Source organism: Phyllobates terribilis, unplaced genomic scaffold, assembly GCF_046119375.1.
Source record: "Phyllobates terribilis strain yellow unplaced genomic scaffold, ASM4611937v1 Scaffold_3552__1_contigs__length_75728, whole genome shotgun sequence".
Lineage (NCBI taxonomy): Eukaryota > Metazoa > Chordata > Amphibia > Anura > Dendrobatidae > Phyllobates > Phyllobates terribilis.
Window position 1 is genome coordinate 37058 of NW_027366305.1, and position 18650 is coordinate 55707.

Genomic DNA, 18650 nt, shown 5'->3' on the forward strand with positions numbered 1-18650 from the left:
ACAAGCTCATTTTGGTTCAACTTCAGCAACTGTGCATTGCATTGCCATGTAATGTGATGCAATGCTATCTTTCTAGCTCTCCCTTTCTACTTCCTTTTGGATAAACAGACATATTAGGCAAGCATTTTGGAGCTTTCACCTAAATAACTACAGGTGGTGAGATAAGCTGCACAATATAATTGACCTTTCAGTATATTGTTGCACACACACCATCTATTTAGCAAATGCCCTTGTTATCAACAGCAGCCTTTTAAACTCACCCGAGCTAACAGGTATGTGCGCTGGTTACACTGCTGCGCTTAAAATTTCTTTTTTGGTTTGCTACAATGCCTTTTCTGAAACGTTGTCTCCTTCTGCTGGAACACTGACTTCTTTCATTTAATGCCTGCAGACTATAAAAGAGAACCCAACCCAAAAAGTTTGGTTGATTAGTCTGTGGCATTCTGTTAAACTGTTGCTTATGGCGGTCTCTGTGAGCTTCTCAGCGACATTCAGCCAGCCAGGTATCCTGCCTGCAGTAGATGGAATGTGGCAATGGAACGCTGGCTGCGCGTGTCATAATAGGCTCTGAGCCTTTATATACCTGTGCACAGCAGCAGCCACCTTCAGTCTGCTGCTGGACAGCCAGCAGCAGCAGCAGCAGCAGGAGAGGTATGTAATCAGGAGCCCTCCTGCTAAGGGTAGACAGCTGCTCGTTCCACCCCACCCCCCGCCTTAATTGGTTCTCCTCCCTTCCAACGGTGTTGAGGCGGGTGGGAACAGCAGGGGGTGAAGGTGCTGTGTTTAAAGAGGTGGAGTTATGCAGATCTAAAACGCGTGGATTGCAGCAGCAGCAAGCCGAAAAGTGCAGGCATGTAAGGGATCTAGAGGTTGACAACATGTCTTCTTAACGGGAGTCCAGGAGCTCATCTCCACAAATGGACTTTTTAGGATCCTTGGGTGGCTCCGTAGTTTGAAACCAATTCTGGTTATCGCTTCTCGGCCTTTTGGCTAAGATCAAGTGTAGTATCTGTTCTTATCAGTTTAATATCTGATACGTCCCCTATCTGGGGACCATATATTAAATGGATTTTTAGAACAGGGAGATGGAAAAAGAGCTTGCTCTGTCCACTCCACGCATTGACCTGGTATTGCAGTATCTCCAGGACCGGTGCACCCCTTCTTTAATGCAGTTTCTAAAATCAGAAAGAATTGAATTCAATGTTTTTTGTTCATTTTGCTTGTTTGTCGGATTTTGGGATGGACTCTTTGGCTCTGCTTTTCTTCTCCTCATTGGATTTTTCATGTTCAAAGTTGCAGAAGCCAGATTACAAGCTCATTTTGGTTCAACTTCAGCAACTGTGCATTGCATTGCCATGTAATGTGATGCAATGCTATCTTTCTAGCTCTCCCTTTCTACTTCCTTTTGGATAAACAGACATATTAGGCAAGCATTTTGGAGCTTTCACCTAAATAACTACAGGTGGTGAGATAAGCTGCACAATATAATTGACCTTTCAGTATATTGTTGCACACACACCATCTATTTAGCAAATGCCCTTGTTATCAACAGCAGCCTTTTAAACTCACCCGAGCTAACAGGTATGTGCGCTGGTTACACTGCTGCGCTTAAAATTTCTTTGTTGGTTTGCTACAATGCCTTTTCTGAAACGTTGTCTCCTTCTGCTGGAACACTGACTTCTTTCATTTAATGCCTGCAGACTATAAAAGAGAACCCAACCCAAAAAGTTTGGTTGATTAGTCTGTGGCATTCTGTTAAACTGTTGCTTATGGCGGTCTCTGTGAGCTTCTCAGCGACATTCAGCCAGCCAGGTATCCTGCCTGCAGTAGATGGAATGTGGCAATGGAACGCTGGCTGCGCGTGTCATAATAGGCTCTGAGCCTTTATATACCTGTGCACAGCAGCAGCCACCTTCAGTCTGCTGCTGGACAGCCAGCAGCAGCAGCAGCAGCAGGAGAGGTATGTAATCAGGAGCCCTCCTGCTAAGGGTAGACAGCTGCTCGTTCCACCCCACCCCCCGCCTTAATTGGTTCTCCTCCCTTCCAACGGTGTTGAGGCGGGTGGGAACAGCAGGGGGTGAAGGTGCTGTGTTTAAAGAGGTGGAGTTATGCAGATCTAAAACGCGTGGATTGCAGCAGCAGCAAGCCGAAAAGTGCAGGCATGTAAGGGATCTAGAGGTTGACAACATGTCTTCTTAACGGGAGTCCAGGAGCTCATCTCCACAAATGGACTTTTTAGGATCCTTGGGTGGCTCCGTAGTTTGAAACCAATTCTGGTTATCGCTTCTCGGCCTTTTGGCTAAGATCAAGTGTAGTATCTGTTCTTATCAGTTTAATATCTGATACGTCCCCTATCTGGGGACCATATATTAAATGGATTTTTAGAACAGGGAGATGGAAAAAGAGCTTGCTCTGTCCACTCCACGCATTGACCTGGTATTGCAGTATCTCCAGGACCGGTGCACCCCTTCTTTAATGCAGTTTCTAAAATCAGAAAGAATTGAATTCAATGTTTTTTGTTCATTTTGCTTGTTTGTCGGATTTTGGGATGGACTCTTTGGCTCTGCTTTTCTTCTCCTCATTGGATTTTTCATGTTCAAAGTTGCAGAAGCCAGATTACAAGCTCATTTTGGTTCAACTTCAGCAACTGTGCATTGCATTGCCATGTAATGTGATGCAATGCTATCTTTCTAGCTCTCCCTTTCTACTTCCTTTTGGATAAACAGACATATTAGGCAAGCATTTTGGAGCTTTCACCTAAATAACTACAGGTGGTGAGATAAGCTGCACAATATAATTGACCTTTCAGTATATTGTTGCACACACACCATCTATTTAGCAAATGCCCTTGTTATCAACAGCAGCCTTTTAAACTCACCCGAGCTAACAGGTATGTGCGCTGGTTACACTGCTGCGCTTAAAATTTCTTTTTTGGTTTGCTACAATGCCTTTTCTGAAACGTTGTCTCCTTCTGCTGGAACACTGACTTCTTTCATTTAATGCCTGCAGACTATAAAAGAGAACCCAACCCAAAAAGTTTGGTTGATTAGTCTGTGGCATTCTGTTAAACTGTTGCTTATGGCGGTCTCTGTGAGCTTCTCAGCGACATTCAGCCAGCCAGGTATCCTGCCTGCAGTAGATGGAATGTGGCAATGGAACGCTGGCTGCGCGTGTCATAATAGGCTCTGAGCCTTTATATACCTGTGCACAGCAGCAGCCACCTTCAGTCTGCTGCTGGACAGCCAGCAGCAGCAGCAGCAGGAGAGGTATGTAATCAGGAGCCCTCCTGCTAAGGGTAGACAGCTGCTCGTTCCACCCCACCCCCCGCCTTAATTGGTTCTCCTCCCTTCCAACGGTGTTGAGGCGGGTGGGAACAGCAGGGGGTGAAGGTGCTGTGTTTAAAGAGGTGGAGTTATGCAGATCTAAAACGCGTGGATTGCAGCAGCAGCAAGCCGAAAAGTGCAGGCATGTAAGGGATCTAGAGGTTGACAACATGTCTTCTTAACGGGAGTCCAGGAGCTCATCTCCACAAATGGACTTTTTAGGATCCTTGGGTGGCTCCGTAGTTTGAAACCAATTCTGGTTATCGCTTCTCGGCCTTTTGGCTAAGATCAAGTGTAGTATCTGTTCTTATCAGTTTAATATCTGATACGTCCCCTATCTGGGGACCATATATTAAATGGATTTTTAGAACAGGGAGATGGAAAAAGAGCTTGCTCTGTCCACTCCACGCATTGACCTGGTATTGCAGTATCTCCAGGACCGGTGCACCCCTTCTTTAATGCAGTTTCTAAAATCAGAAAGAATTGAATTCAATGTTTTTTGTTCATTTTGCTTGTTTGTCGGATTTTGGGATGGACTCTTTGGCTCTGCTTTTCTTCTCCTCATTGGATTTTTCATGTTCAAAGTTGCAGAAGCCAGATTACAAGCTCATTTTGGTTCAACTTCAGCAACTGTGCATTGCATTGCCATGTAATGTGATGCAATGCTATCTTTCTAGCTCTCCCTTTCTACTTCCTTTTGGATAAACAGACATATTAGGCAAGCATTTTGGAGCTTTCACCTAAATAACTACAGGTGGTGAGATAAGCTGCACAATATAATTGACCTTTCAGTATATTGTTGCACACACACCATCTATTTAGCAAATGCCCTTGTTATCAACAGCAGCCTTTTAAACTCACCCGAGCTAACAGGTATGTGCGCTGGTTACACTGCTGCGCTTAAAATTTCTTTTTTGGTTTGCTACAATGCCTTTTCTGAAACGTTGTCTCCTTCTGCTGGAACACTGACTTCTTTCATTTAATGCCTGCAGACTATAAAAGAGAACCCAACCCAAAAAGTTTGGTTGATTAGTCTGTGGCATTCTGTTAAACTGTTGCTTATGGCGGTCTCTGTGAGCTTCTCAGCGACATTCAGCCAGCCAGGTATCCTGCCTGCAGTAGATGGAATGTGGCAATGGAACGCTGGCTGCGCGTGTCATAATAGGCTCTGAGCCTTTATATACCTGTGCACAGCAGCAGCCACCTTCAGTCTGCTGCTGGACAGCCAGCAGCAGCAGCAGCAGCAGGAGAGGTATGTAATCAGGAGCCCTCCTGCTAAGGGTAGACAGCTGCTCGTTCCACCCCACCCCCCGCCTTAATTGGTTCTCCTCCCTTCCAACGGTGTTGAGGCGGGTGGGAACAGCAGGGGGTGAAGGTGCTGTGTTTAAAGAGGTGGAGTTATGCAGATCTAAAACGCGTGGATTGCAGCAGCAGCAAGCCGAAAAGTGCAGGCATGTAAGGGATCTAGAGGTTGACAACATGTCTTCTTAACGGGAGTCCAGGAGCTCATCTCCACAAATGGACTTTTTAGGATCCTTGGGTGGCTCCGTAGTTTGAAACCAATTCTGGTTATCGCTTCTCGGCCTTTTGGCTAAGATCAAGTGTAGTATCTGTTCTTATCAGTTTAATATCTGATACGTCCCCTATCTGGGGACCATATATTAAATGGATTTTTAGAACAGGGAGATGGAAAAAGAGCTTGCTCTGTCCACTCCACGCATTGACCTGGTATTGCAGTATCTCCAGGACCGGTGCACCCCTTCTTTAATGCAGTTTCTAAAATCAGAAAGAATTGAATTCAATGTTTTTTGTTCATTTTGCTTGTTTGTCGGATTTTGGGATGGACTCTTTGGCTCTGCTTTTCTTCTCCTCATTGGATTTTTCATGTTCAAAGTTGCAGAAGCCAGATTACAAGCTCATTTTGGTTCAACTTCAGCAACTGTGCATTGCATTGCCATGTAATGTGATGCAATGCTATCTTTCTAGCTCTCCCTTTCTACTTCCTTTTGGATAAACAGACATATTAGGCAAGCATTTTGGAGCTTTCACCTAAATAACTACAGGTGGTGAGATAAGCTGCACAATATAATTGACCTTTCAGTATATTGTTGCACACACACCATCTATTTAGCAAATGCCCTTGTTATCAACAGCAGCCTTTTAAACTCACCCGAGCTAACAGGTATGTGCGCTGGTTACACTGCTGCGCTTAAAATTTCTTTTTTGGTTTGCTACAATGCCTTTTCTGAAACGTTGTCTCCTTCTGCTGGAACACTGACTTCTTTCATTTAATGCCTGCAGACTATAAAAGAGAACCCAACCCAAAAAGTTTGGTTGATTAGTCTGTGGCATTCTGTTAAACTGTTGCTTATGGCGGTCTCTGTGAGCTTCTCAGCGACATTCAGCCAGCCAGGTATCCTGCCTGCAGTAGATGGAATGTGGCAATGGAACGCTGGCTGCGCGTGTCATAATAGGCTCTGAGCCTTTATATACCTGTGCACAGCAGCAGCCACCTTCAGTCTGCTGCTGGACAGCCAGCAGCAGCAGCAGCAGCAGGAGAGGTATGTAATCAGGAGCCCTCCTGCTAAGGGTAGACAGCTGCTCGTTCCACCCCACCCCCCGCCTTAATTGGTTCTCCTCCCTTCCAACGGTGTTGAGGCGGGTGGGAACAGCAGGGGGTGAAGGTGCTGTGTTTAAAGAGGTGGAGTTATGCAGATCTAAAACGCGTGGATTGCAGCAGCAGCAAGCCGAAAAGTGCAGGCATGTAAGGGATCTAGAGGTTGACAACATGTCTTCTTAACGGGAGTCCAGGAGCTCATCTCCACAAATGGACTTTTTAGGATCCTTGGGTGGCTCCGTAGTTTGAAACCAATTCTGGTTATCGCTTCTCGGCCTTTTGGCTAAGATCAAGTGTAGTATCTGTTCTTATCAGTTTAATATCTGATACGTCCCCTATCTGGGGACCATATATTAAATGGATTTTTAGAACAGGGAGATGGAAAAAGAGCTTGCTCTGTCCACTCCACGCATTGACCTGGTATTGCAGTATCTCCAGGACCGGTGCACCCCTTCTTTAATGCAGTTTCTAAAATCAGAAAGAATTGAATTCAATGTTTTTTGTTCATTTTGCTTGTTTGTCGGATTTTGGGATGGACTCTTTGGCTCTGCTTTTCTTCTCCTCATTGGATTTTTCATGTTCAAAGTTGCAGAAGCCAGATTACAAGCTCATTTTGGTTCAACTTCAGCAACTGTGCATTGCATTGCCATGTAATGTGATGCAATGCTATCTTTCTAGCTCTCCCTTTCTACTTCCTTTTGGATAAACAGACATATTAGGCAAGCATTTTGGAGCTTTCACCTAAATAACTACAGGTGGTGAGATAAGCTGCACAATATAATTGACCTTTCAGTATATTGTTGCACACACACCATCTATTTAGCAAATGCCCTTGTTATCAACAGCAGCCTTTTAAACTCACCCGAGCTAACAGGTATGTGCGCTGGTTACACTGCTGCGCTTAAAATTTCTTTTTTGGTTTGCTACAATGCCTTTTCTGAAACGTTGTCTCCTTCTGCTGGAACACTGACTTCTTTCATTTAATGCCTGCAGACTATAAAAGAGAACCCAACCCAAAAAGTTTGGTTGATTAGTCTGTGGCATTCTGTTAAACTGTTGCTTATGGCGGTCTCTGTGAGCTTCTCAGCGACATTCAGCCAGCCAGGTATCCTGCCTGCAGTAGATGGAATGTGGCAATGGAACGCTGGCTGCGCGTGTCATAATAGGCTCTGAGCCTTTATATACCTGTGCACAGCAGCAGCCACCTTCAGTCTGCTGCTGGACAGCCAGCAGCAGCAGCAGCAGCAGGAGAGGTATGTAATCAGGAGCCCTCCTGCTAAGGGTAGACAGCTGCTCGTTCCACCCCACCCCCCGCCTTAATTGGTTCTCCTCCCTTCCAACGGTGTTGAGGCGGGTGGGAACAGCAGGGGGTGAAGGTGCTGTGTTTAAAGAGGTGGAGTTATGCAGATCTAAAACGCGTGGATTGCAGCAGCAGCAAGCCGAAAAGTGCAGGCATGTAAGGGATCTAGAGGTTGACAACATGTCTTCTTAACGGGAGTCCAGGAGCTCATCTCCACAAATGGACTTTTTAGGATCCTTGGGTGGCTCCGTAGTTTGAAACCAATTCTGGTTATCGCTTCTCGGCCTTTTGGCTAAGATCAAGTGTAGTATCTGTTCTTATCAGTTTAATATCTGATACGTCCCCTATCTGGGGACCATATATTAAATGGATTTTTAGAACAGGGAGATGGAAAAAGAGCTTGCTCTGTCCACTCCACGCATTGACCTGGTATTGCAGTATCTCCAGGACCGGTGCACCCCTTCTTTAATGCAGTTTCTAAAATCAGAAAGAATTGAATTCAATGTTTTTTGTTCATTTTGCTTGTTTGTCGGATTTTGGGATGGACTCTTTGGCTCTGCTTTTCTTCTCCTCATTGGATTTTTCATGTTCAAAGTTGCAGAAGCCAGATTACAAGCTCATTTTGGTTCAACTTCAGCAACTGTGCATTGCATTGCCATGTAATGTGATGCAATGCTATCTTTCTAGCTCTCCCTTTCTACTTCCTTTTGGATAAACAGACATATTAGGCAAGCATTTTGGAGCTTTCACCTAAATAACTACAGGTGGTGAGATAAGCTGCACAATATAATTGACCTTTCAGTATATTGTTGCACACACACCATCTATTTAGCAAATGCCCTTGTTATCAACAGCAGCCTTTTAAACTCACCCGAGCTAACAGGTATGTGCGCTGGTTACACTGCTGCGCTTAAAATTTCTTTTTTGGTTTGCTACAATGCCTTTTCTGAAACGTTGTCTCCTTCTGCTGGAACACTGACTTCTTTCATTTAATGCCTGCAGACTATAAAAGAGAACCCAACCCAAAAAGTTTGGTTGATTAGTCTGTGGCATTCTGTTAAACTGTTGCTTATGGCGGTCTCTGTGAGCTTCTCAGCGACATTCAGCCAGCCAGGTATCCTGCCTGCAGTAGATGGAATGTGGCAATGGAACGCTGGCTGCGCGTGTCATAATAGGCTCTGAGCCTTTATATACCTGTGCACAGCAGCAGCCACCTTCAGTCTGCTGCTGGACAGCCAGCAGCAGCAGCAGCAGCAGGAGAGGTATGTAATCAGGAGCCCTCCTGCTAAGGGTAGACAGCTGCTCGTTCCACCCCACCCCCCGCCTTAATTGGTTCTCCTCCCTTCCAACGGTGTTGAGGCGGGTGGGAACAGCAGGGGGTGAAGGTGCTGTGTTTAAAGAGGTGGAGTTATGCAGATCTAAAACGCGTGGATTGCAGCAGCAGCAAGCCGAAAAGTGCAGGCATGTAAGGGATCTAGAGGTTGACAACATGTCTTCTTAACGGGAGTCCAGGAGCTCATCTCCACAAATGGACTTTTTAGGATCCTTGGGTGGCTCCGTAGTTTGAAACCAATTCTGGTTATCGCTTCTCGGCCTTTTGGCTAAGATCAAGTGTAGTATCTGTTCTTATCAGTTTAATATCTGATACGTCCCCTATCTGGGGACCATATATTAAATGGATTTTTAGAACAGGGAGATGGAAAAAGAGCTTGCTCTGTCCACTCCACGCATTGACCTGGTATTGCAGTATCTCCAGGACCGGTGCACCCCTTCTTTAATGCAGTTTCTAAAATCAGAAAGAATTGAATTCAATGTTTTTTGTTCATTTTGCTTGTTTGTCGGATTTTGGGATGGACTCTTTGGCTCTGCTTTTCTTCTCCTCATTGGATTTTTCATGTTCAAAGTTGCAGAAGCCAGATTACAAGCTCATTTTGGTTCAACTTCAGCAACTGTGCATTGCATTGCCATGTAATGTGATGCAATGCTATCTTTCTAGCTCTCCCTTTCTACTTCCTTTTGGATAAACAGACATATTAGGCAAGCATTTTGGAGCTTTCACCTAAATAACTACAGGTGGTGAGATAAGCTGCACAATATAATTGACCTTTCAGTATATTGTTGCACACACACCATCTATTTAGCAAATGCCCTTGTTATCAACAGCAGCCTTTTAAACTCACCCGAGCTAACAGGTATGTGCGCTGGTTACACTGCTGCGCTTAAAATTTCTTTTTTGGTTTGCTACAATGCCTTTTCTGAAACGTTGTCTCCTTCTGCTGGAACACTGACTTCTTTCATTTAATGCCTGCAGACTATAAAAGAGAACCCAACCCAAAAAGTTTGGTTGATTAGTCTGTGGCATTCTGTTAAACTGTTGCTTATGGCGGTCTCTGTGAGCTTCTCAGCGACATTCAGCCAGCCAGGTATCCTGCCTGCAGTAGATGGAATGTGGCAATGGAACGCTGGCTGCGCGTGTCATAATAGGCTCTGAGCCTTTATATACCTGTGCACAGCAGCAGCCACCTTCAGTCTGCTGCTGGACAGCCAGCAGCAGCAGCAGCAGCAGGAGAGGTATGTAATCAGGAGCCCTCCTGCTAAGGGTAGACAGCTGCTCGTTCCACCCCACCCCCCGCCTTAATTGGTTCTCCTCCCTTCCAACGGTGTTGAGGCGGGTGGGAACAGCAGGGGGTGAAGGTGCTGTGTTTAAAGAGGTGGAGTTATGCAGATCTAAAACGCGTGGATTGCAGCAGCAGCAAGCCGAAAAGTGCAGGCATGTAAGGGATCTAGAGGTTGACAACATGTCTTCTTAACGGGAGTCCAGGAGCTCATCTCCACAAATGGACTTTTTAGGATCCTTGGGTGGCTCCGTAGTTTGAAACCAATTCTGGTTATCGCTTCTCGGCCTTTTGGCTAAGATCAAGTGTAGTATCTGTTCTTATCAGTTTAATATCTGATACGTCCCCTATCTGGGGACCATATATTAAATGGATTTTTAGAACAGGGAGATGGAAAAAGAGCTTGCTCTGTCCACTCCACGCATTGACCTGGTATTGCAGTATCTCCAGGACCGGTGCACCCCTTCTTTAATGCAGTTTCTAAAATCAGAAAGAATTGAATTCAATGTTTTTTGTTCATTTTGCTTGTTTGTCGGATTTTGGGATGGACTCTTTGGCTCTGCTTTTCTTCTCCTCATTGGATTTTTCATGTTCAAAGTTGCAGAAGCCAGATTACAAGCTCATTTTGGTTCAACTTCAGCAACTGTGCATTGCATTGCCATGTAATGTGATGCAATGCTATCTTTCTAGCTCTCCCTTTCTACTTCCTTTTGGATAAACAGACATATTAGGCAAGCATTTTGGAGCTTTCACCTAAATAACTACAGGTGGTGAGATAAGCTGCACAATATAATTGACCTTTCAGTATATTGTTGCACACACACCATCTATTTAGCAAATGCCCTTGTTATCAACAGCAGCCTTTTAAACTCACCCGAGCTAACAGGTATGTGCGCTGGTTACACTGCTGCGCTTAAAATTTCTTTTTTGGTTTGCTACAATGCCTTTTCTGAAACGTTGTCTCCTTCTGCTGGAACACTGACTTCTTTCATTTAATGCCTGCAGACTATAAAAGAGAACCCAACCCAAAAAGTTTGGTTGATTAGTCTGTGGCATTCTGTTAAACTGTTGCTTATGGCGGTCTCTGTGAGCTTCTCAGCGACATTCAGCCAGCCAGGTATCCTGCCTGCAGTAGATGGAATGTGGCAATGGAACGCTGGCTGCGCGTGTCATAATAGGCTCTGAGCCTTTATATACCTGTGCACAGCAGCAGCCACCTTCAGTCTGCTGCTGGACAGCCAGCAGCAGCAGCAGCAGCAGGAGAGGTATGTAATCAGGAGCCCTCCTGCTAAGGGTAGACAGCTGCTCGTTCCACCCCACCCCCCGCCTTAATTGGTTCTCCTCCCTTCCAACGGTGTTGAGGCGGGTGGGAACAGCAGGGGGTGAAGGTGCTGTGTTTAAAGAGGTGGAGTTATGCAGATCTAAAACGCGTGGATTGCAGCAGCAGCAAGCCGAAAAGTGCAGGCATGTAAGGGATCTAGAGGTTGACAACATGTCTTCTTAACGGGAGTCCAGGAGCTCATCTCCACAAATGGACTTTTTAGGATCCTTGGGTGGCTCCGTAGTTTGAAACCAATTCTGGTTATCGCTTCTCGGCCTTTTGGCTAAGATCAAGTGTAGTATCTGTTCTTATCAGTTTAATATCTGATACGTCCCCTATCTGGGGACCATATATTAAATGGATTTTTAGAACAGGGAGATGGAAAAAGAGCTTGCTCTGTCCACTCCACGCATTGACCTGGTATTGCAGTATCTCCAGGACCGGTGCACCCCTTCTTTAATGCAGTTTCTAAAATCAGAAAGAATTGAATTCAATGTTTTTTGTTCATTTTGCTTGTTTGTCGGATTTTGGGATGGACTCTTTGGCTCTGCTTTTCTTCTCCTCATTGGATTTTTCATGTTCAAAGTTGCAGAAGCCAGATTACAAGCTCATTTTGGTTCAACTTCAGCAACTGTGCATTGCATTGCCATGTAATGTGATGCAATGCTATCTTTCTAGCTCTCCCTTTCTACTTCCTTTTGGATAAACAGACATATTAGGCAAGCATTTTGGAGCTTTCACCTAAATAACTACAGGTGGTGAGATAAGCTGCACAATATAATTGACCTTTCAGTATATTGTTGCACACACACCATCTATTTAGCAAATGCCCTTGTTATCAACAGCAGCCTTTTAAACTCACCCGAGCTAACAGGTATGTGCGCTGGTTACACTGCTGCGCTTAAAATTTCTTTTTTGGTTTGCTACAATGCCTTTTCTGAAACGTTGTCTCCTTCTGCTGGAACACTGACTTCTTTCATTTAATGCCTGCAGACTATAAAAGAGAACCCAACCCAAAAAGTTTGGTTGATTAGTCTGTGGCATTCTGTTAAACTGTTGCTTATGGCGGTCTCTGTGAGCTTCTCAGCGACATTCAGCCAGCCAGGTATCCTGCCTGCAGTAGATGGAATGTGGCAATGGAACGCTGGCTGCGCGTGTCATAATAGGCTCTGAGCCTTTATATACCTGTGCACAGCAGCAGCCACCTTCAGTCTGCTGCTGGACAGCCAGCAGCAGCAGCAGCAGCAGGAGAGGTATGTAATCAGGAGCCCTCCTGCTAAGGGTAGACAGCTGCTCGTTCCACCCCACCCCCCGCCTTAATTGGTTCTCCTCCCTTCCAACGGTGTTGAGGCGGGTGGGAACAGCAGGGGGTGAAGGTGCTGTGTTTAAAGAGGTGGAGTTATGCAGATCTAAAACGCGTGGATTGCAGCAGCAGCAAGCCGAAAAGTGCAGGCATGTAAGGGATCTAGAGGTTGACAACATGTCTTCTTAACGGGAGTCCAGGAGCTCATCTCCACAAATGGACTTTTTAGGATCCTTGGGTGGCTCCGTAGTTTGAAACCAATTCTGGTTATCGCTTCTCGGCCTTTTGGCTAAGATCAAGTGTAGTATCTGTTCTTATCAGTTTAATATCTGATACGTCCCCTATCTGGGGACCATATATTAAATGGATTTTTAGAACAGGGAGATGGAAAAAGAGCTTGCTCTGTCCACTCCACGCATTGACCTGGTATTGCAGTATCTCCAGGACCGGTGCACCCCTTCTTTAATGCAGTTTCTAAAATCAGAAAGAATTGAATTCAATGTTTTTTGTTCATTTTGCTTGTTTGTCGGATTTTGGGATGGACTCTTTGGCTCTGCTTTTCTTCTCCTCATTGGATTTTTCATGTTCAAAGTTGCAGAAGCCAGATTACAAGCTCATTTTGGTTCAACTTCAGCAACTGTGCATTGCATTGCCATGTAATGTGATGCAATGCTATCTTTCTAGCTCTCCCTTTCTACTTCCTTTTGGATAAACAGACATATTAGGCAAGCATTTTGGAGCTTTCACCTAAATAACTACAGGTGGTGAGATAAGCTGCACAATATAATTGACCTTTCAGTATATTGTTGCACACACACCATCTATTTAGCAAATGCCCTTGTTATCAACAGCAGCCTTTTAAACTCACCCGAGCTAACAGGTATGTGCGCTGGTTACACTGCTGCGCTTAAAATTTCTTTTTTGGTTTGCTACAATGCCTTTTCTGAAACGTTGTCTCCTTCTGCTGGAACACTGACTTCTTTCATTTAATGCCTGCAGACTATAAAAGAGAACCCAACCCAAAAAGTTTGGTTGATTAGTCTGTGGCATTCTGTTAAACTGTTGCTTATGGCGGTCTCTGTGAGCTTCTCAGCGACATTCAGCCAGCCAGGTATCCTGCCTGCAGTAGATGGAATGTGGCAATGGAACGCTGGCTGCGCGTGTCATAATAGGCTCTGAGCCTTTATATACCTGTGCACAGCAGCAGCCACCTTCAGTCTGCTGCTGGACAGCCAGCAGCAGCAGCAGCAGCAGGAGAGGTATGTAATCAGGAGCCCTCCTGCTAAGGGTAGACAGCTGCTCGTTCCACCCCACCCCCCGCCTTAATTGGTTCTCCTCCCTTCCAACGGTGTTGAGGCGGGTGGGAACAGCAGGGGGTGAAGGTGCTGTGTTTAAAGAGGTGGAGTTATGCAGATCTAAAACGCGTGGATTGCAGCAGCAGCAAGCCGAAAAGTGCAGGCATGTAAGGGATCTAGAGGTTGACAACATGTCTTCTTAACGGGAGTCCAGGAGCTCATCTCCACAAATGGACTTTTTAGGATCCTTGGGTGGCTCCGTAGTTTGAAACCAATTCTGGTTATCGCTTCTCGGCCTTTTGGCTAAGATCAAGTGTAGTATCTGTTCTTATCAGTTTAATATCTGATACGTCCCCTATCTGGGGACCATATATTAAATGGATTTTTAGAACAGGGAGATGGAAAAAGAGCTTGCTCTGTCCACTCCACGCATTGACCTGGTATTGCAGTATCTCCAGGACCGGTGCACCCCTTCTTTAATGCAGTTTCTAAAATCAGAAAGAATTGAATTCAATGTTTTTTGTTCATTTTGCTTGTTTGTCGGATTTTGGGATGGACTCTTTGGCTCTGCTTTTCTTCTCCTCATTGGATTTTTCATGTTCAAAGTTGCAGAAGCCAGATTACAAGCTCATTTTGGTTCAACTTCAGCAACTGTGCATTGCATTGCCATGTAATGTGATGCAATGCTATCTTTCTAGCTCTCCCTTTCTACTTCCTTTTGGATAAACAGACATATTAGGCAAGCATTTTGGAGCTTTCACCTAAATAACTACAGGTGGTGAGATAAGCTGCACAATATAATTGACCTTTCAGTATATTGTTGCACACACACCATCTATTTAGCAAATGCCCTTGTTATCAACAGCAGCCTTTTAAACTCACCCGAGCTAACAGGTATGTGCGCTGGTTACACTGCTGCGCTTAAAATTTCTTTTTTGGTTTGCTACAATGCCTTTTCTGAAACGTTGTCTCCTTCTGCTGGAACACTGACTTCTTTCATTTAATGCCTGCAGACTATAAAAGAGAACCCAACCCAAAAAGTTTGGTTGATTAGTCTGTGGCATTCTGTTAAACTGTTGCTTATGGCGGTCTCTGTGAGCTTCTCAGCGACATTCAGCCAGCCAGGTATCCTGCCTGCAGTAGATGGAATGTGGCAATGGAACGCTGGCTGCGCGTGTCATAATAGGCTCTGAGCCTTTATATACCTGTGCACAGCAGCAGCCACCTTCAGTCTGCTGCTGGACAGCCAGCAGCAGCAGCAGCAGCAGGAGAGGTATGTAATCAGGAGCCCTCCTGCTAAGGGTAGACAGCTGCTCGTTCCACCCCACCCCCCGCCTTAATTGGTTCTCCTCCCTTCCAACGGTGTTGAGGCGGGTGGGAACAGCAGGGGGTGAAGGTGCTGTGTTTAAAGAGGTGGAGTTATGCAGATCTAAAACGCGTGGATTGCAGCAGCAGCAAGCCGAAAAGTGCAGGCATGTAAGGGATCTAGAGGTTGACAACATGTCTTCTTAACGGGAGTCCAGGAGCTCATCTCCACAAATGGACTTTTTAGGATCCTTGGGTGGCTCCGTAGTTTGAAACCAATTCTGGTTATCGCTTCTCGGCCTTTTGGCTAAGATCAAGTGTAGTATCTGTTCTTATCAGTTTAATATCTGATACGTCCCCTATCTGGGGACCATATATTAAATGGATTTTTAGAACAGGGAGATGGAAAAAGAGCTTGCTCTGTCCACTCCACGCATTGACCTGGTATTGCAGTATCTCCAGGACCGGTGCACCCCTTCTTTAATGCAGTTTCTAAAATCAGAAAGAATTGAATTCAATGTTTTTTGTTCATTTTGCTTGTTTGTCGGATTTTGGGATGGACTCTTTGGCTCTGCTTTTCTTCTCCTCATTGGATTTTTCATGTTCAAAGTTGCAGAAGCCAGATTACAAGCTCATTTTGGTTCAACTTCAGCAACTGTGCATTGCATTGCCATGTAATGTGATGCAATGCTATCTTTCTAGCTCTCCCTTTCTACTTCCTTTTGGATAAACAGACATATTAGGCAAGCATTTTGGAGCTTTCACCTAAATAACTACAGGTGGTGAGATAAGCTGCACAATATAATTGACCTTTCAGTATATTGTTGCACACACACCATCTATTTAGCAAATGCCCTTGTTATCAACAGCAGCCTTTTAAACTCACCCGAGCTAACAGGTATGTGCGCTGGTTACACTGCTGCGCTTAAAATTTCTTTTTTGGTTTGCTACAATGCCTTTTCTGAAACGTTGTCTCCTTCTGCTGGAACACTGACTTCTTTCATTTAATGCCTGCAGACTATAAAAGAGAACCCAACCCAAAAAGTTTGGTTGATTAGTCTGTGGCATTCTGTTAAACTGTTGCTTATGGCGGTCTCTGTGAGCTTCTCAGCGACATTCAGCCAGCCAGGTATCCTGCCTGCAGTAGATGGAATGTGGCAATGGAACGCTGGCTGCGCGTGTCATAATAGGCTCTGAGCCTTTATATACCTGTGCACAGCAGCAGCCACCTTCAGTCTGCTGCTGGACAGCCAGCAGCAGCAGCAGCAGCAGGAGAGGTATGTAATCAGGAGCCCTCCTGCTAAGGGTAGACAGCTGCTCGTTCCACCCCACCCCCCGCCTTAATTGGTTCTCCTCCCTTCCAACGGTGTTGAGGCGGGTGGGAACAGCAGGGGGTGAAGGTGCTGTGTTTAAAGAGGTGGAGTTATGCAGATCTAAAACGCGTGGATTGCAGCAGCAGCAAGCCGAAAAGTGCAGGCATGTAAGGGATCTAGAGGTTGACAACATGTCTTCTTAACGGGAGTCCAGGAGCTCATCTCCACAAATGGACTTTTTAGGATCCTTGGGTGGCTCCGTAGTTTGAAACCAATTCTGGTTATCGCTTCTCGGCCTTTTGGCTAAGATCAAGTGTAGTATCTGTTCTTATCAGTTTAATATCTGATACGTCCCCTATCTGGGGACCATATATTAAATGGATTTTTAGAACAGGGAGATGGAAAAAGAGCTTGCTCTGTCCACTCCACGCATTGACCTGGTATTGCAGTATCTCCAGGACCGGTGCACCCCTTCTTTAATGCAGTTTCTAAAATCAGAAAGAATTGAATTCAATGTTTTTTGTTCATTTTGCTTGTTTGTCGGATTTTGGGATGGACTCTTTGGCTCTGCTTTTCTTCTCCTCATTGGATTTTTCATGTTCAAAGTTGCAGAAGCCAGATTACAAGCTCATTTTGGTTCAACTTCAGCAACTGTGCATTGCATTGCCATGTAATGTGATGCAATGCTATCTTTCTAGCTCTCCCTTTCTACTTCCTTTTGGATAAACAGACATATTAGGCAAGCATTTTGGAGCTTTCACCTAAATAACTACAGGTGGTGAGATAAGCTGCACAATATAATTGACCTTTCAGTATATTGTTGCACACACACCATCTATTTAGCAAATGCCCTTGTTATCAACAGCAGCCTTTTAAACTCACCCGAGCTAACAGGTATGTGCGCTGGTTACACTGCTGCGCTTAAAATTTCTTTTTTGGTTTGCTACAATGCCTTTTCTGAAACGTTGTCTCCTTCTGCTGGAACACTGACTTCTTTCATTTAATGCCTGCAGACTATAAAAGAGAACCCAACCCAAAAAGTTTGGTTGATTAGTCTGTGGCATTCTGTTAAACTGTTGCTTATGGCGGTCTCTGTGAGCTTCTCAGCGACATTCAGCCAGCCAGGTATCCTGCCTGCAGTAGATGGAATGTGGCAATGGAACGCTGGCTGCGCGTGTCATAATAGGCTCTGAGCCTTTATATACCTGTGCACAGCAGCAGCCACCTTCAGTCTGCTGCTGGACAGCCAGCAGCAGCAGCAGCAGCAGGAGAGGTATGTAATCAGGAGCCCTCCTGCTAAGGGTAGACAGCTGCTCGTTCCACCCCACCCCCCGCCTTAATTGGTTCTCCTCCCTTCCAACGGTGTTGAGGCGGGTGGGAACAGCAGGGGGTGAAGGTGCTGTGTTTAAAGAGGTGGAGTTATGCAGATCTAAAACGCGTGGATTGCAGCAGCAGCAAGCCGAAAAGTGCAGGCATGTAAGGGATCTAGAGGTTGACAACATGTCTTCTTAACGGGAGTCCAGGAGCTCATCTCCACAAATGGACTTTTTAGGATCCTTGGGTGGCTCCGTAGTTTGAAACCAATTCTGGTTATCGCTTCTCGGCCTTTTGGCTAAGATCAAGTGTAGTATCTGTTCTTATCAGTTTAATATCTGATACGTCCCCTATCTGGGGACCATATATTAAATGGATTTTTAGAACAGGGAGATGGAAAAAGAGCTTGCTCTGTCCACTCCACGCATTGACCTGGTATTGCAGTATCTCCAGGACCGGTGCACCCCTTCTTTAATGCAGTTTCTAAAATCAGAAAGAATTGAATTCAATGTTTTTTGTTCATTTTGCTTGTTTGTCGGATTTTGGGATGGACTCTTTGGCTCTGCTTTTCTTCTCCTCATTGGATTTTTCATGTTCAAAGTTGCAGAAGCCAGATTACAAGCTCATTTTGGTTCAACTTCAGCAACTGTGCATTGCATTGCCATGTAATGTGATGCAATGCTATCTTTCTAGCTCTCCCTTTCTACTTCCTTTTGGATAAACAGACATATTAGGCAAGCATTTTGGAGCTTTCACCTAAATAACTACAGGTGGTGAGATAAGCTGCACAATATAATTGACCTTTCAGTATATTGTTGCACACACACCATCTATTTAGCAAATGCCCTTGTTATCAACAGCAGCCTTTTAAACTCACCCGAGCTAACAGGTATGTGCGCTGGTTACACTGCTGCGCTTAAAATTTCTTTTTTGGTTTGCTACAA

At 45.1% G+C, this 18650-nt stretch overlaps 14 non-coding genes across 14 annotated transcripts; all 14 read left to right on the plus strand.

Annotated features, from left to right (window-relative positions):
• The first annotated feature begins 970 nt into the window (after positions 1-970).
• Positions 971-1161, plus strand: LOC141248060 (U2 spliceosomal RNA). Its single transcript, XR_012311324.1, has one exon. It is a non-coding gene; the product is annotated as a U2 spliceosomal RNA (small nuclear RNA).
• Positions 1162-2279: 1118 nt separating this feature from the next.
• LOC141248061 (U2 spliceosomal RNA) lies at positions 2280-2470 on the plus strand. Its single transcript, XR_012311325.1, has one exon. It is a non-coding gene; the product is annotated as a U2 spliceosomal RNA (small nuclear RNA).
• A 1115-nt stretch (positions 2471-3585) lies between these two features.
• On the plus strand, positions 3586-3776 carry LOC141248062 (U2 spliceosomal RNA). The gene has a single exon (XR_012311326.1). It is a non-coding gene; the product is annotated as a U2 spliceosomal RNA (small nuclear RNA).
• Positions 3777-4894: 1118 nt separating this feature from the next.
• LOC141248063 (U2 spliceosomal RNA) lies at positions 4895-5085 on the plus strand. The gene has a single exon (XR_012311327.1). It is a non-coding gene; the product is annotated as a U2 spliceosomal RNA (small nuclear RNA).
• A 1118-nt stretch (positions 5086-6203) lies between these two features.
• LOC141248064 (U2 spliceosomal RNA) lies at positions 6204-6394 on the plus strand. Its single transcript, XR_012311328.1, has one exon. It is a non-coding gene; the product is annotated as a U2 spliceosomal RNA (small nuclear RNA).
• Positions 6395-7512: 1118 nt separating this feature from the next.
• LOC141248065 (U2 spliceosomal RNA) lies at positions 7513-7703 on the plus strand. The gene has a single exon (XR_012311329.1). It is a non-coding gene; the product is annotated as a U2 spliceosomal RNA (small nuclear RNA).
• Positions 7704-8821: 1118 nt separating this feature from the next.
• Positions 8822-9012, plus strand: LOC141248066 (U2 spliceosomal RNA). The gene has a single exon (XR_012311330.1). It is a non-coding gene; the product is annotated as a U2 spliceosomal RNA (small nuclear RNA).
• A 1118-nt stretch (positions 9013-10130) lies between these two features.
• LOC141248067 (U2 spliceosomal RNA) lies at positions 10131-10321 on the plus strand. Its single transcript, XR_012311331.1, has one exon. It is a non-coding gene; the product is annotated as a U2 spliceosomal RNA (small nuclear RNA).
• Positions 10322-11439: 1118 nt separating this feature from the next.
• LOC141248069 (U2 spliceosomal RNA) lies at positions 11440-11630 on the plus strand. The gene has a single exon (XR_012311333.1). It is a non-coding gene; the product is annotated as a U2 spliceosomal RNA (small nuclear RNA).
• A 1118-nt stretch (positions 11631-12748) lies between these two features.
• Positions 12749-12939, plus strand: LOC141248070 (U2 spliceosomal RNA). The gene has a single exon (XR_012311334.1). It is a non-coding gene; the product is annotated as a U2 spliceosomal RNA (small nuclear RNA).
• A 1118-nt stretch (positions 12940-14057) lies between these two features.
• On the plus strand, positions 14058-14248 carry LOC141248071 (U2 spliceosomal RNA). Its single transcript, XR_012311335.1, has one exon. It is a non-coding gene; the product is annotated as a U2 spliceosomal RNA (small nuclear RNA).
• Positions 14249-15366: 1118 nt separating this feature from the next.
• LOC141248072 (U2 spliceosomal RNA) lies at positions 15367-15557 on the plus strand. Its single transcript, XR_012311336.1, has one exon. It is a non-coding gene; the product is annotated as a U2 spliceosomal RNA (small nuclear RNA).
• A 1118-nt stretch (positions 15558-16675) lies between these two features.
• Positions 16676-16866, plus strand: LOC141248073 (U2 spliceosomal RNA). Its single transcript, XR_012311337.1, has one exon. It is a non-coding gene; the product is annotated as a U2 spliceosomal RNA (small nuclear RNA).
• Positions 16867-17984: 1118 nt separating this feature from the next.
• LOC141248074 (U2 spliceosomal RNA) lies at positions 17985-18175 on the plus strand. The gene has a single exon (XR_012311338.1). It is a non-coding gene; the product is annotated as a U2 spliceosomal RNA (small nuclear RNA).
• The last annotated feature ends 475 nt before the right edge of the window (positions 18176-18650 follow it).